At 40.3% G+C, this 12196-nt stretch overlaps 1 protein-coding gene across 5 annotated transcripts in view; it reads left to right on the top strand.

Annotated features, from left to right (window-relative positions):
• The first annotated feature begins 314 nt into the window (after window positions 1-314).
• The window catches only part of Dcaf8 (DDB1 and CUL4 associated factor 8), a 46915-nt gene continuing 35033 nt past the window's right edge, over window positions 315-12196 (top strand). The window contains exons 1-2 of one of the 5 annotated variants that reach the window (XM_063253508.1): window positions 441-459; window positions 1497-1570. The gene's annotated coding sequence lies outside the window, so the exon portion shown is untranslated. Of the gene's footprint in view, window positions 627-1496; window positions 1571-12196 lie in introns of all 5 variants that reach the window. The other 4 variants (XM_013149197.3, XM_005002266.4, XM_003466566.5 and 1 more) reach the window with 4 other exon arrangements.

Here is a 12196-nt window from a genome sequence, read left to right as displayed (position 1 = left end):
CATAGAAATCACTTAAGGAAATTTAGCCCGCAAAGGCAAAGGTTGAGTTTTCAGAACAAATTTGAGAGGACTGTTCGTTCCCTATGTTCGAAAACCGTAAGACTGGAGGTGACTGGGGAATTTGTCTGCTAGCACCTTAGAAATTATGCTGGGAACTTCACAACTCTGGGAAGCCCCTAAGTCGCACTTATTTTGAGCATGAGGAGAGAAGCCAGCCCTCCCGAAACACTGCAAAAACAATTTTGCTTCCGCAGTCGTGCGCACGCGCCCCTGGCCGTTTTTCCTCTTCCTGAGCTCCGCCCCCTACCCTCCTCTGGGGAGGGTTGGAACTGAAGGCTCGCGCGGCAGCTGTCCCCCCAGTGCTCTCCGCAGATCGTCGCAAACTGGGGCCGGAAAGCGTGGTGGCGCAGGCGCAGGCGCAGAAAGCAGAGGCGGAGGTGGTGGCGGCCGCTGGCCAGTGTAAGATGGCGGCGGCGTTGGCGGTGGCAGTGGATGGGGCGGCTGGGCCTGGAGCAGTTGGAGCAGCCGCTGGCAGAAGAATGACCCAAGGCGGGAAGCAGGCTGCTGAGTCTCGCCGGCTCCCGTGCTTGTAACTGCCCCAGCCGGACACCCCCTTGACCTAACCGGTCCGTGTCTTGTTCCGGCTCGGCCTGCCCCCCTCTCCTGGGCCGGTTCCGCTCAGGATGAGCCTGACCCACTTCCCCAGGCTCCTAGGGCCCGGATTTTTTCCTTCCCTGCACCGAGGCACTGCTGGGAGGGTTGTTCTGCTTTCTGCAGTCAGCCCTGCATTGCCCCTCAGGGCCAGCCCCATAATTCGCGAGGACGTCTGGCTTAGTTGGGTGACCCATTTGTGTGCCTCTGCTGCTCCCCTTTTCTCCGGGACGCGGCTGTCCCGGAGTCCCTGTCCCCGTGCGGCGTCCCATCCCCCAACCCGGCTCCTGGCCCTGCACCTCAGGGTAGCGAGATGCAAGGATCCGGGAGGGGGTCGGCGGCGGCTGGTCCTGTACTATAGAATGCTCTAAAGAGTTCGCCTCCGGCCGCTTAAGGACGCCTTAGAACGGTCCCGTTTGGTCCCTGTTAGTTGGAAAGCATCGGTGGCTTGAATTTCTGACTCATGATTGTCGCTAGAGTCTCTGTAAACAAACCGGCGCTGGCGCTATCACGTTCTCTCCGGGATCTCCCCTCCCCCTGCTCCGCGGCTTCTTGTTGAGAGGTGGTTTGGTTAGGGTTCAGTGTTGTAAAGGTTCAAGTTTTCCTTTTCAGTGACGTTTAGTTTTAGCGGAGCAGAGAGATAACTTGTTTGGCTTCTAATCCTCATTTGGTTCATTTTACTATGTGTGTGGATTCTCTTCCAGCAGTCAGATAAGTACCTCTGGTTTTAAATAGCCCTGAGGATTTCTAAAAAAAAAAAAAAAAAGTAAACTGTATTCATGAAATCTTTTGTTATGTTCCGAAGAAGAGACACCTTTGCCTTGTAAACTTTTAACTTTTCTCAGTCCTTCAGTGACTCTCCAGACCTATTTTCTCAGGAACTCAGCCTGGTCCTACTTCAGTGATTAAAGGAGGAAAGGTGAGTGGGAGTTAAAGACAGACCCTGCCGCGATGCTCAAGTGCTGATCACTAAGTCTTAAAATTCCTACCAGAGTTTCCTCAAGAGTTTGGGTATTGTTCCTGGCTGTGTTCCAGCGTTGGTTAAATTGTTTGTACAGGTTTAATTGGCTGTGTTTTTACTTTTCGGTCCTAAGCTACAGCTATGTATATTGAGTTTTGCCTAGAAGTGTGTGTCCCTCAACTTGTTTCCTTTTTTATTTGCCATGTTTTGCCTTTATATGGGTCATGTTTCTTACATTGTTAAACGCTGAGAATTGGCTTGCCTGAATTCTGTGGTATCTTTTATCAGATCCTGTCTTTGCCCCTCTCCCGGCGTTTGTGTTGTCATCCTTAGCACTGCGTGAATATTTAGCCGCTTGTGACTGAAAGCTGAGCTTTGATGAGTGATGCTGCATTCGTTTGGTGTCCGAGTCCAGTCCATCTCAAAGTTGCAACTTTATAAAACATACTGCGGAAATTTGGGTGACAAATTAAGTAGTAGTTGCGCTTTCATAAGTGGTCTAAAGAATTCTTGGTTAGCAAAAAACCATCATGTACAGTCAGCAGGACCAGTGCCAAAAAGGGAGTAAGAACTTATTTATAAGTGTAGTTTTTTTAAGGCTGTTAGGTGTCTGGTGGCAGAGAATAGTGGTGCAGTTGAGGATCATGAGTTGTGATAGAAGAGCTGAGAAGTTCTAGAAAATAGGCCTGGCCACTTCTTAGTATATACTCTTCATGATCTGTAGTAAGAAAAGATTGAGTGGGACTCTAGTAAATTTTATTCTGCCTGGTAGCTAGGTTAGAAAGTGTTCATTATGGGCTGGAATGAAATTTTTAATTATGGTGTGTATGACTGGGGCTTAAATACTGTAGTAAGATTTATTAGCCATGTGACCTTAAACAAGTTAAACTTTGCTGACTCTTAATTTCCTTTTTTTTTTTTTTTTTTCTTTTTTAGTGGTCTTTTTGAAACAGGGTCTCCCAGTATAGTTTGGGCTGGCCTTGAGCTCCAGTTTGTAGCCCAGGCTGGTCTCCAGTGCTCCTCCTGCCTCAGCTTCTTGAGTGCTGGGATTATAGGCTTGTGCCACCACACCTGGCTTAATTTCCACATTTTTAAAAGTGAGATAGGCCAAGGATATAGCCCCCCAGCACAGTGCCCGCCCACCTGGCAAGTGCAAGGTCCTGAATTGGATTCCCACTACCAAAAAAAATTGTGAGATAATGCTGTTACCTTCCACAGTCATTGCTGGTATTGTATGAGGGAAGCCATATAAAGTTCTTAGATTATGCCTCATGGATGATACTCCAAAATTAGTTTTCTCTATACTCATTGAATGAGTTGTGCATTATTTCTTTACATTTTGTTTTACCGGTTAATTTTTCAGATTCTTTTTTCCCCTCCTGGGTACTGGGGTTTGAACCCTTTACACACAGTTATGTTGCTATTCTATTTTCAGTTTTCATTTTCAGTCAGTCTTGCTAAATCACCTAGGGTGGATTTGAGCTTTACATCCTATTGCCTCAGAATGCTGGAATGACAGATATATGCCACCATGCCCAACATTTTTTTTCCTTCCCTCTCCCAGATACTAGGGATTGACGCTTGGGCCTTCGCACTGAGCTAGATTACTAGCCCTTTTTTCTATTTTAGTTTTGAGATGATGTCTCATTAGATTGCCCTAAAGGCTAGGTTTGAATTTGTGATCCACCTGCCTCAATCTCACAGAGTGTAACGGATTACAGGTGTACACACCTGGTCCTCCAGCTTGCAGTTTGGGACTCCATCCCCAGCCCTTCATGTTCATTTATTTTGTTTGTTTGTTTTTTGAGAGAGGGTCTTGCTGTACAGTTCAGGCTGGCCTTGAACTCACTGTGATCTTGTGCCTCAGCCACTTAAGTGTTGGGATTCCAGGTGTGTGCTACCACACCTGTTGGCTTCAAATTCTTTTTTATTTGTTCAGGTTAAATGTGGCCCTAAAACTGGCTGCCTGTGGTTGTCTTCTGAATATGATTTAGGACAGTCTTGGTAGGGGTACACGACAGAGAGCAGAAGGTATATTAGATGTTGGTGTACATATATTTCTATAGAGATTTTGTTTTTTGCATTGAGAATCGAACTCAGGACCTCAATGCTTGTGCCACTGAGTATACATGTATTTCTAAATGCACTCTTCTCTTAAACATCAGTTATGTTCTTCTGTTCCTTACTTCCTTTCCTGTCATCTGTTAGCATCCTTGATCAGAATTAACAGTGTTGTAATTCCTTCTCCTTGTGCTGCAGTGATCACTTGTACTGCAGCTACTCATGCCTTTCATTTTTGCTGTGAGGAAATACATTTTCTCTAAGACACTGAGCTGTATGGTGATCCTCATAGACAGATTATCGAATAACTAGATCATTTAAAAGTCTCACTTCTTTCTGAAGTAAAAAATGAAGGTTAAGAATTCTAGGAATTTAGGAAAAGAACAGTTTTTTCATTTCCACATTTGAATAGTAAAGGTAAAGAATTTTAAATCCGTAGTTGGCTTTTCTTCCACATCCCTTTGGAAGAGCCGAGAGCAAATGAAAATTAAAAAGTATTGATAACTTTGCAGTGAAGAACGGCATTTGCCCATACTTTAGGGCAGTTAAACTTTCATTACCACATCCAGTTTCTGTGTTGTAAGTTAAAGACCTGTGGGGGTGAAGTGGGCATTTGTGTTCCATGTTTTGGTTTTTGTCTTTGTTTTGGTTTTTTGTGGGTTTCTTTTTTTTTTGCTACTGGGGTTCAAGCTCATAATCTTGAACTTTCCAGGCAGGTGCTTTACTGCTGAGCTAAATGTCTGATCGCATTTGTGTTTTTATGGGATCTGGAGATCTATAAGGGGTAGACAGAAGGGTGGAAGGAGAAAAGGTAATGTGTTGAGAAATGAATAGGTTTGAGTGTTCCTTATTGCCTTAGGAGGGGAATAAGAATCCCTCTCCTCATACTTCCAGAAAGGTTTCATATTTTATGCCTCAAGTGACATCTGTATATACAGTGAATCAGTATTCTTACTCTATGATAATCACAGCTGTAAACTTTTTCCTGAGCATGTTTTTATATTTCTGGGTTTTGGGTGTTACCTAAGAATTGTCTCATCTTATTAGGAAGTACTTCCTTGGATGACCAAGGTGGAAGACTAGGTATGTTGTGTCGTCTGGGTGTTTCATCACCAAACTGTCTGGGTGTTTTATGTGTAGTATAGTAAATGTGTAAGAATCAGTTTCAGTGGTCCTTAATGTTGGCTAGAATCAGTCTAAGGCAGAAGCTTGGCTTCAGAGAGCCAAAAGAAAGCAGTCTTTTTTGTTGTTGCCAGTTTAAAATAGTCCAGGCATTTCAAAAGCAGACAGACGCTAGTAGAAGATAGACTTTAGAGGTAGCCTGTTGTGGAAGACTGAAATACTCAGTTATGCACATATCCTATCAAATGGATACAGGCTTTTCTTTTTTCTTTTCTCTTGAGACATTGTCTTAGTGTGTACTGTAGTTCAAGCTAGCCTTGTACTCACTATGTAGCCCAGGGTGGCCTTTAACTCATGGTGATCCTCCTGCCTTAGCCTCCCGAATGCTGGAATTACAGTTGTGTATCACCACACTCACCTTGCAGGCTTTGTTTGTTTGTTTGGAGGTAGGGTCTTACTCTGTAGTGTAGGCTGGCCTTGAATTTGGCTAATGTAGTGAGACTGGCCTGAACTCATGGCCATCCTTCTGTCTCAACCTCCCTTCCAAGTGCCAGGATTACAGCCATTGGCCACTAACCTGGTTTACTTACAGGCTTTTTAAATCATGAAGTGAATGGTGTTCCATATATAGATTTATTATTGGATTGTTTTTACCATAGAAAAGTTAACTTTAAACTTGTCTAAAAAGTGTCTGGATTGTTAAAGAGGAGCAAATACCCTAACAGAACTTTTTATTGTATAACATTGGTGTTAGAATTGGGTTGTTCATTTGTTTGTTTTTGGTACTGGAGACTGAACTCATGACCTTGTGCTTGCCAGGCAGGCACTTATGCCACTGAGCTATATCCCCAGCCCTTAGGGTTGTTTTTTAAATTCATGTTTATTTTTTTCTGGAGTTTTAAGGCTATAAGATTAAATTAGCTTTTGTTTTTTTTAAGTACATTATCAGTGAGCTAAGGTAATCTGCTGTTTAACCTCACCCATTTGATCTGTCACTTGCAAGATCCCAAGGCAATGCCAAACAATTCCCAGGACCAAGTACATAGAACTTCTCCAGGTTTTCAGGAGATGTGGATGACATATCAGGAAACAGATTCCATGAGGGGCCCACTATTGTGACCCTTCAAGGTAGCCCAATCTGTGTCTTCCAGACACTGCTTGCACTATTTTTTTTATTTTTTTATTTTAAAGAGATTAAGATAATTTACTTTTATTTTTTCTCTTTTATTTAGCCCAAGTTTGCTCTGCAGAGCCAATTTTTTCCTTACTCCTTTACCCCTCACTTTTCAAATAAACTTTTGGCACTAAAAATAAAAATAAAATAACCTCACCCATTTGGAACTCAAGCCTCTGAATTAATTAAACCAGCGACAGGCATGGAGGTAATGACCATGTGAGTATACAGTGGTCTCCCTTTATCAGTTTTGGTTTCCATAATCAACCACAGTGCAGAATTACTAAACGAAAAATTTCAAAAATAAATGCTAAATTTTAAATTATATGCTGTTCTGTGTGAGATCTCACCCTGACCCCTCCTCCACGAATCATGTCTGTATGAACGTATCTACACTATGTGTACTACCCTCCCATTGGTCACTCAGTAGCCTTGTTAGATGATTGTGATATCAAAGCACTTGTTTTCTTTTTTCTTTCTTGTTGTTTTTGTTTTTTTGATACAGGGTTTGCAGTGCACTTCAAGCTGTCCTTAAACTCACTCAGTAGCCTGGGCTGGCTTTAAACTGATCCTCTTCTCTCAGCCTCCCAGGTGCTGTGATTAACAGATATTCCACCAAAGTGCTTGTTTTTTTGTTTTTTTGTTTTGTCTTTTTTCATTTTTATCAGTACCAGGGATCGAACTCACGACTGCCTGCTTGCAAGGCAGGCGCTTTATGCCGCTGAGCTAAATCCCCAGCCCCCAAAGTGCTTGTTTTCAAGTAACCATTATTTTACTAATAATGATCCCAAAGTGCAAGAATAACAGTGTTGGTAATACAGATGTGCCAAGGAGAATGCATAAAGTACTTCCTTTAAATGGAAAAGTAAAAATCTCTAATTTAAAAGAATAGCCTTTATGCCTAGGTTGCTAAAATCTAGAAGTTGCTCAAGCTGTTCTTGAACTCTTTTCCTCCCTCAGCCTCATAGAATGCTAAAATTACAGTTACGTGCCACCACTCCCAGCTGTATGTTCTTGTATTTGTTTTTTGAGTGAAGAGAAATTAGAAATGTCTTGGGTCACATATAAAGTGTATAATATAGTTAAGTATGTAAGCAATAAAATTTGTTTTTAAGATTTTTTATTGTAATAGTTAAAAAGAGCAAAAGAATCAAAGACCACAATTTGGATATGCCTGAATTCTACAAAATAGTAAGCTATTTTGAGATAGATATCCTTTTCAGGTAACATTTATTATAGCATATTGATATAACTATTCTATTTCATTATTTGCCAGTAATTTCTATTTATAAACTAAATTTCATCATACACATAAACAGAAAAAAAACATAAAGTTTGATATTATTTTCAGTTTCTAGTATCCACTAGGGATCTTGAAATACACCTCCTTGGATAAGAGGGGGAACTACTTTTTTGTGTGGGGTTTTTTTTTTTTTTTTTTTTTTTTTTTTTTTTGGTTATTTGAGACAGGATTTCACTGTGGAGCTCAGACTGGCCTCTTAACCCAAAATGATCTTCCTGCCTCGTGCTCTAGAAGTGAGTGCTGGCATTCCAGGTGTGTGGCACACTTATAATTCCAGCATTTGGGAGACTGAGGCAAAAGAATTGTTGTGAGTTTGAGACTACCCTGAGCTACAAAATAAGTTCAAATTTAGCCTGATTTGCATAGCAAAACTCTGGCTCAAAAACAAAAAAGTCACTAGCCAGTGAGGTGTTAGTTAGCTTTGTAATAATAATGAAAATTACATCTTTAATTTTCATAAGTGTACTCAATAAACTTCATTGCTGCTTTTTCACTGATCCATTCATTCCGCTGGAGAAGAAAATCCATGAAAGCTTTTCATAAAGTATTGTATGATGAGCTAATGATATTATAAATCCCTGCTAGAGTGCCTGCTTAGCATACGTGAGGACCTACATTCCATTTCCAACACTACAAAATTACTGAGTGATAATTTTATGAATCACTCACTCCTTTATCATAGGTTTTTTTTTATCTCTACCCCTACAAGCTATATAGTTTTTATGCCAGAAGCCAAGTTTCTGAAATACTGCCTTAGCCCAGAAATGTGTTATAATATACCTAAATTAATGAATTGAGCGTGCCCTGAGTTTGGACATTGGAAAGTAATCGATTCAGCAAAGACCTATCTTTTAATAAAAAGTGTGCCTAATGGATTGACTTGTAAAATTTTTCAGTATTTGATCTGAAAAGATAAATTGTTTGTTCTTATACTCCAGTGATAGTGTTTAGGGTGTTCTGGCCAAGTTCTAATGCAAAGTGTCCATGCTTGCTGCATGTGTTAATGTTTTAGTTTTTCTTGGCTAAATGGAAGGGTAGCTTAAGCGTCTAGTGGTAGCCAAGAGACTATTCCTCTGGTGTGCTTTTATAATCATTAGGTATGTTTTGTTGAACTTACTTAGGACCCAACATTTGACTGCCCTCTGACCTAAAGTGCACTTCTCCACACTTTTCTTTTAGGGGGCAGGCAGGGTCTCACTGTGTAATGCAGCCTTTGAACTTGCTCGAGTAGGCCCAGGCTGGCCGCAGACTCACAGCAGTTCTCCCATCTCTGCCTGTCAAGTACTGGGATTACACGTGTGTGCCACCATACCCAATACATCTCCACATTTTAAACCTCTGTTGTTGTTGTTTTTTTAATTATAATCAGTATCTATCTTCGAGAGCATTATCTTTTTATCTCTGTAGTATTTTTTTTCCAGTAATTTAAGAAAAATTTGAAATGTGAATAGCAAAAACTGGTAATGGGAATTGGATTCTGGTGATAAAGGTAAACATTGTTGGAAACAATGGAAGGTAGAAATAATTTAAAATAATTTAAATTGAGACATACAGGCTTGTGTGTTGTTAAAAGAAATTCCTTAGCTTGGCTGCTGGGAAGCAACACTTAAAGGTTAGAGTACATGCCCAACGCCCTCTGAAATACTATTATTAGAATTAAGACCAATAACTGTAAACATCAAGCATGTGGCATTACCAACAGGGAGAGAAGACATTATTTCAGAGACATAGTGACTTCTTATTTGTAGTTTGATTGAAGGAAGACTTCATCAGTTTCTGAGCTAACTGCTTTGTAAACGTCCATCTTGGATATCCTTGGAATCTCTTATGAGGGAGAAGAATTTAGAGAGTAGGCTTATGTTGTGGGTTCCTAGATAGATTGCTTTCCCCCAAGTCACAAAATATGCTCAAAAGAAGCTGTTAGCAGTGCTCTCTGAATTCCGAAAAGATTAGGGAGAGTAGGTGAAGCAGTTTTTGTAGACTTGAAACTATGTCCTATGTTAAGCAAAATTCATTGCTGAGTGGCAAAGAAACCTAGGCTTCTCTAGGAAATGTCAGAGATGGGAAAGCTGCAAAAGTATTTCAGAACCTGCTATGTACAGACAGATTCTTTGCATAGATAAATTATCTTAGTTTCTAAAATTAACCTGCTTACACAGGCTAGTGGTATTATTCCATTTTACAAAAGAAACAAACCAAATGTGCATGGCAGAGGCTATCATAGCTTTCCATGATAACTCATGCTGTGTTTCCCAGATGTAGCATGTGCTTTTACTTGCTCTTAACCTCTTTTTCTGTTTACTTGGCCCAAGCTTGCTCTGCAAAGCCAGTTTTCTCTCCCACTCTTTTACTTTCTTGAATAAACTTTGCCACTGCTTAAAAAAAAAAGTACATGATAGAAATAGAATTGAAACCCAGGCCTGTCTGATGCCAAAACTTTTCTGTTGTGTCATACATTGTTTTTAAAACTGGTTCTTCATTGTCAACTAATGAAACAAGTGAGCTGAAAAGGTAGAATTAAATATTTCTTATAAAAGTATATATAAATTATTAAAATTCTTTTTTTTTTTTTTTTTTTTTTTTTTTTGTCTTTTTCCTTTTTATCGGTATCGGGGGATCAAACTCAGGACTGCCTGCTTGTAAGGCAGGCGCTTATGCCACTGAGCTAAACCCCCAGCCCCTTAAAATTCTTAATAATGAGATAAAGATGGCATTTAATTGTTTAAGCATGTCTCCAATTATGATAAATTGGTAGGCTTATCAGTTTTTTTGTTTGTTTGTTTTTGTCTTTTTGAGACAGGGTCTTGCCATGCAGTTCAGGCTGGCCTTGGGCTCACTTTGGGGGGGGGGGAAAGTAGAAAAAGGGTCAGAGAAAAGGAAGAATAAATCAAACACCTTGAAGTCAAGGATAAAAAGGCTCCAAGTAAGTAAAGAGCCAATGTATCCAAGGGTGGTCTCAAACTCAAAAGATCCTTTGCTCCTGCCTCAGCCTCTGAGTGCTGGAATTGCAGGGAGTGCACTGCCACACCCAGCTGGCAAAGGGGGGTTTTGTTTTTATTTTGCAGTACTGGAGATTGAACTCTGGGCCTTTATACTGAGCTACATCCTCAGACCTTTTTATTTTTTATTTTGTGAGTCACTGAGTTGCCCTGCCTGGGCTTAAACTCAGGGTCCTCCTGCCTCAGCATTCCAAAATAGTAGGATTATAGGCATGTGCCACCATGCCCTGCTGCTAAGGAGTTTAAGGAAACAGTTTTTGCAGACCTAACTGAAGAGGTACCCTAATCCTAGTGTTTTATGACCCTTGGAGGAGGGGAGATCAACATTCCACTCAGTCACTGAGTAGTTCCATGGAAAAAGCTACTCTGACTCATACAGCTTTTCTCAGCACATCTTTCTTAGCTTCTCTGTAGCATTTGATACATGAGGAAATACTGGCTCTTTACTTACTTGAGCCTTTTTATCCTTGACTTCAAGGTGTTTAATTTATTCTTCCTATTTCTCTGACCCTTTTTCTCTCTACTCTTTTTTTTTCCCCCCTAAGGATGGGTGTTCCGTAAGATTGTGTGAATTTCCTCTCTCAAGCTTTCTTGGGTACTAATTTTTTAGTAAGGTCTTAAAAGATTTTTTGAAATCTCTAATTTTGAAATTTCTCTGGAGATAGTGCACAAGTCTGTATCTCTGACTGTAACTTACTTCTTAAGTTCCAAACCTATATTGGTTTTATTTCTTTAGTTTTTTGGGGTTTTTTGGGTTTTGTTTTTGTTTTTGGTGCCAGGGATCAAACTCACAACCTCACGCTTGCCAGTTAGGTGCTTATGCCACTGAACTAAATCCCCAGCCCCATATTGGTTTTATACTAGCTTGCTGACCTGTCAACTTGGATTTTAAATATATTTAAAATCAAATTTGTGTCTTCCCCCATATGCCAGCCTCGTACTTGTAGCATTTGATTTTCCAAACTCAAACTTGCATTTTTGACTTTCAGCTTCATAACTGCTTTGGAACTAAAATACTATCTACCCCTACAATGTTTCTCACATTGCTTTCTCTCTGTCTCTGTCTCTGTCTCTGTCTCTGTCTCTGTCTCTCTCTCTCTCTCTCTCTCTCTCTCCTTCCCCCTCAACCCCTCGTTTTTTGTTTTGTTTTGTTTTCTAGAACTGGGAATCGAACTCTGGACCTTGCACTTGCTGGGCAGGCACCTTGCTACTGAGTTATATTTCCTGCCGGAATGTCTTTTTCTAAATGTTTGTTGAAATACCATCCTGCCATTAAAGCCCTTCTTAAAAATTTAAGCTTCCGTGAAGCATGTCCTTTCTCCCTGAAATTAAATAGAATCGTTTCCCTGTTGAGCTTGCAACTACATTTGGCTTTTTTAAAATGAGACTGTTACTTGCATCTCTTGTACTGTATTGTTTATCACTTTTTCTGCTTGATTACTTTGCTACAAAAAATTTTTGGATATACTGCTTATATTTTTGTAGATTCTGTATTGCCTATACATTGTTGCAGACTAGCATGTTTATGTGCAGATGGGCCACTGGGTGGTGCCAGAGACCTCTATACTTCAATTAAAAAAAAAAAAAAAGCCTCTGTATGATTGGATTACTTCGTATTGTCAAATCTGTTGCACACTAAGAATAGCAGTTAATTTCTCTAATCCAGTCAACCAAAGGAGACAATGTTAAGATACTCAAACAGTCCAAGTACTTAATAGAAAGTAGCCTAAGATCCAGTGGTCTTTTAAGTGTATTTTATACAGTCTGAGTTTCAACCTCTTTGGGATTGCCGTTTGAATTTCAGTGTCTGAGATTCTCTGACTAATATTACACTAGTAGATTGTAGCCTGCAGCAGTAGTAGAAAATTGGCTTGGAGAAGTGCATGTTGTGAAGCAGAGAAAAATATTAAGGTAAAGGAAATGAA

This window comes from Cavia porcellus, unplaced genomic scaffold, assembly GCF_034190915.1.
Source record: "Cavia porcellus strain 051 isolate PalLab524CR breed Dunkin Hartley unplaced genomic scaffold, mCavPor4.1 scaffold_7, whole genome shotgun sequence".
NCBI classification, from domain to species: Eukaryota; Metazoa; Chordata; class Mammalia; order Rodentia; family Caviidae; genus Cavia; species Cavia porcellus.
The sequence above is the reverse complement of the archived record's forward strand: the minus strand, read 5'-3'. Positions and strand labels throughout refer to the sequence as shown.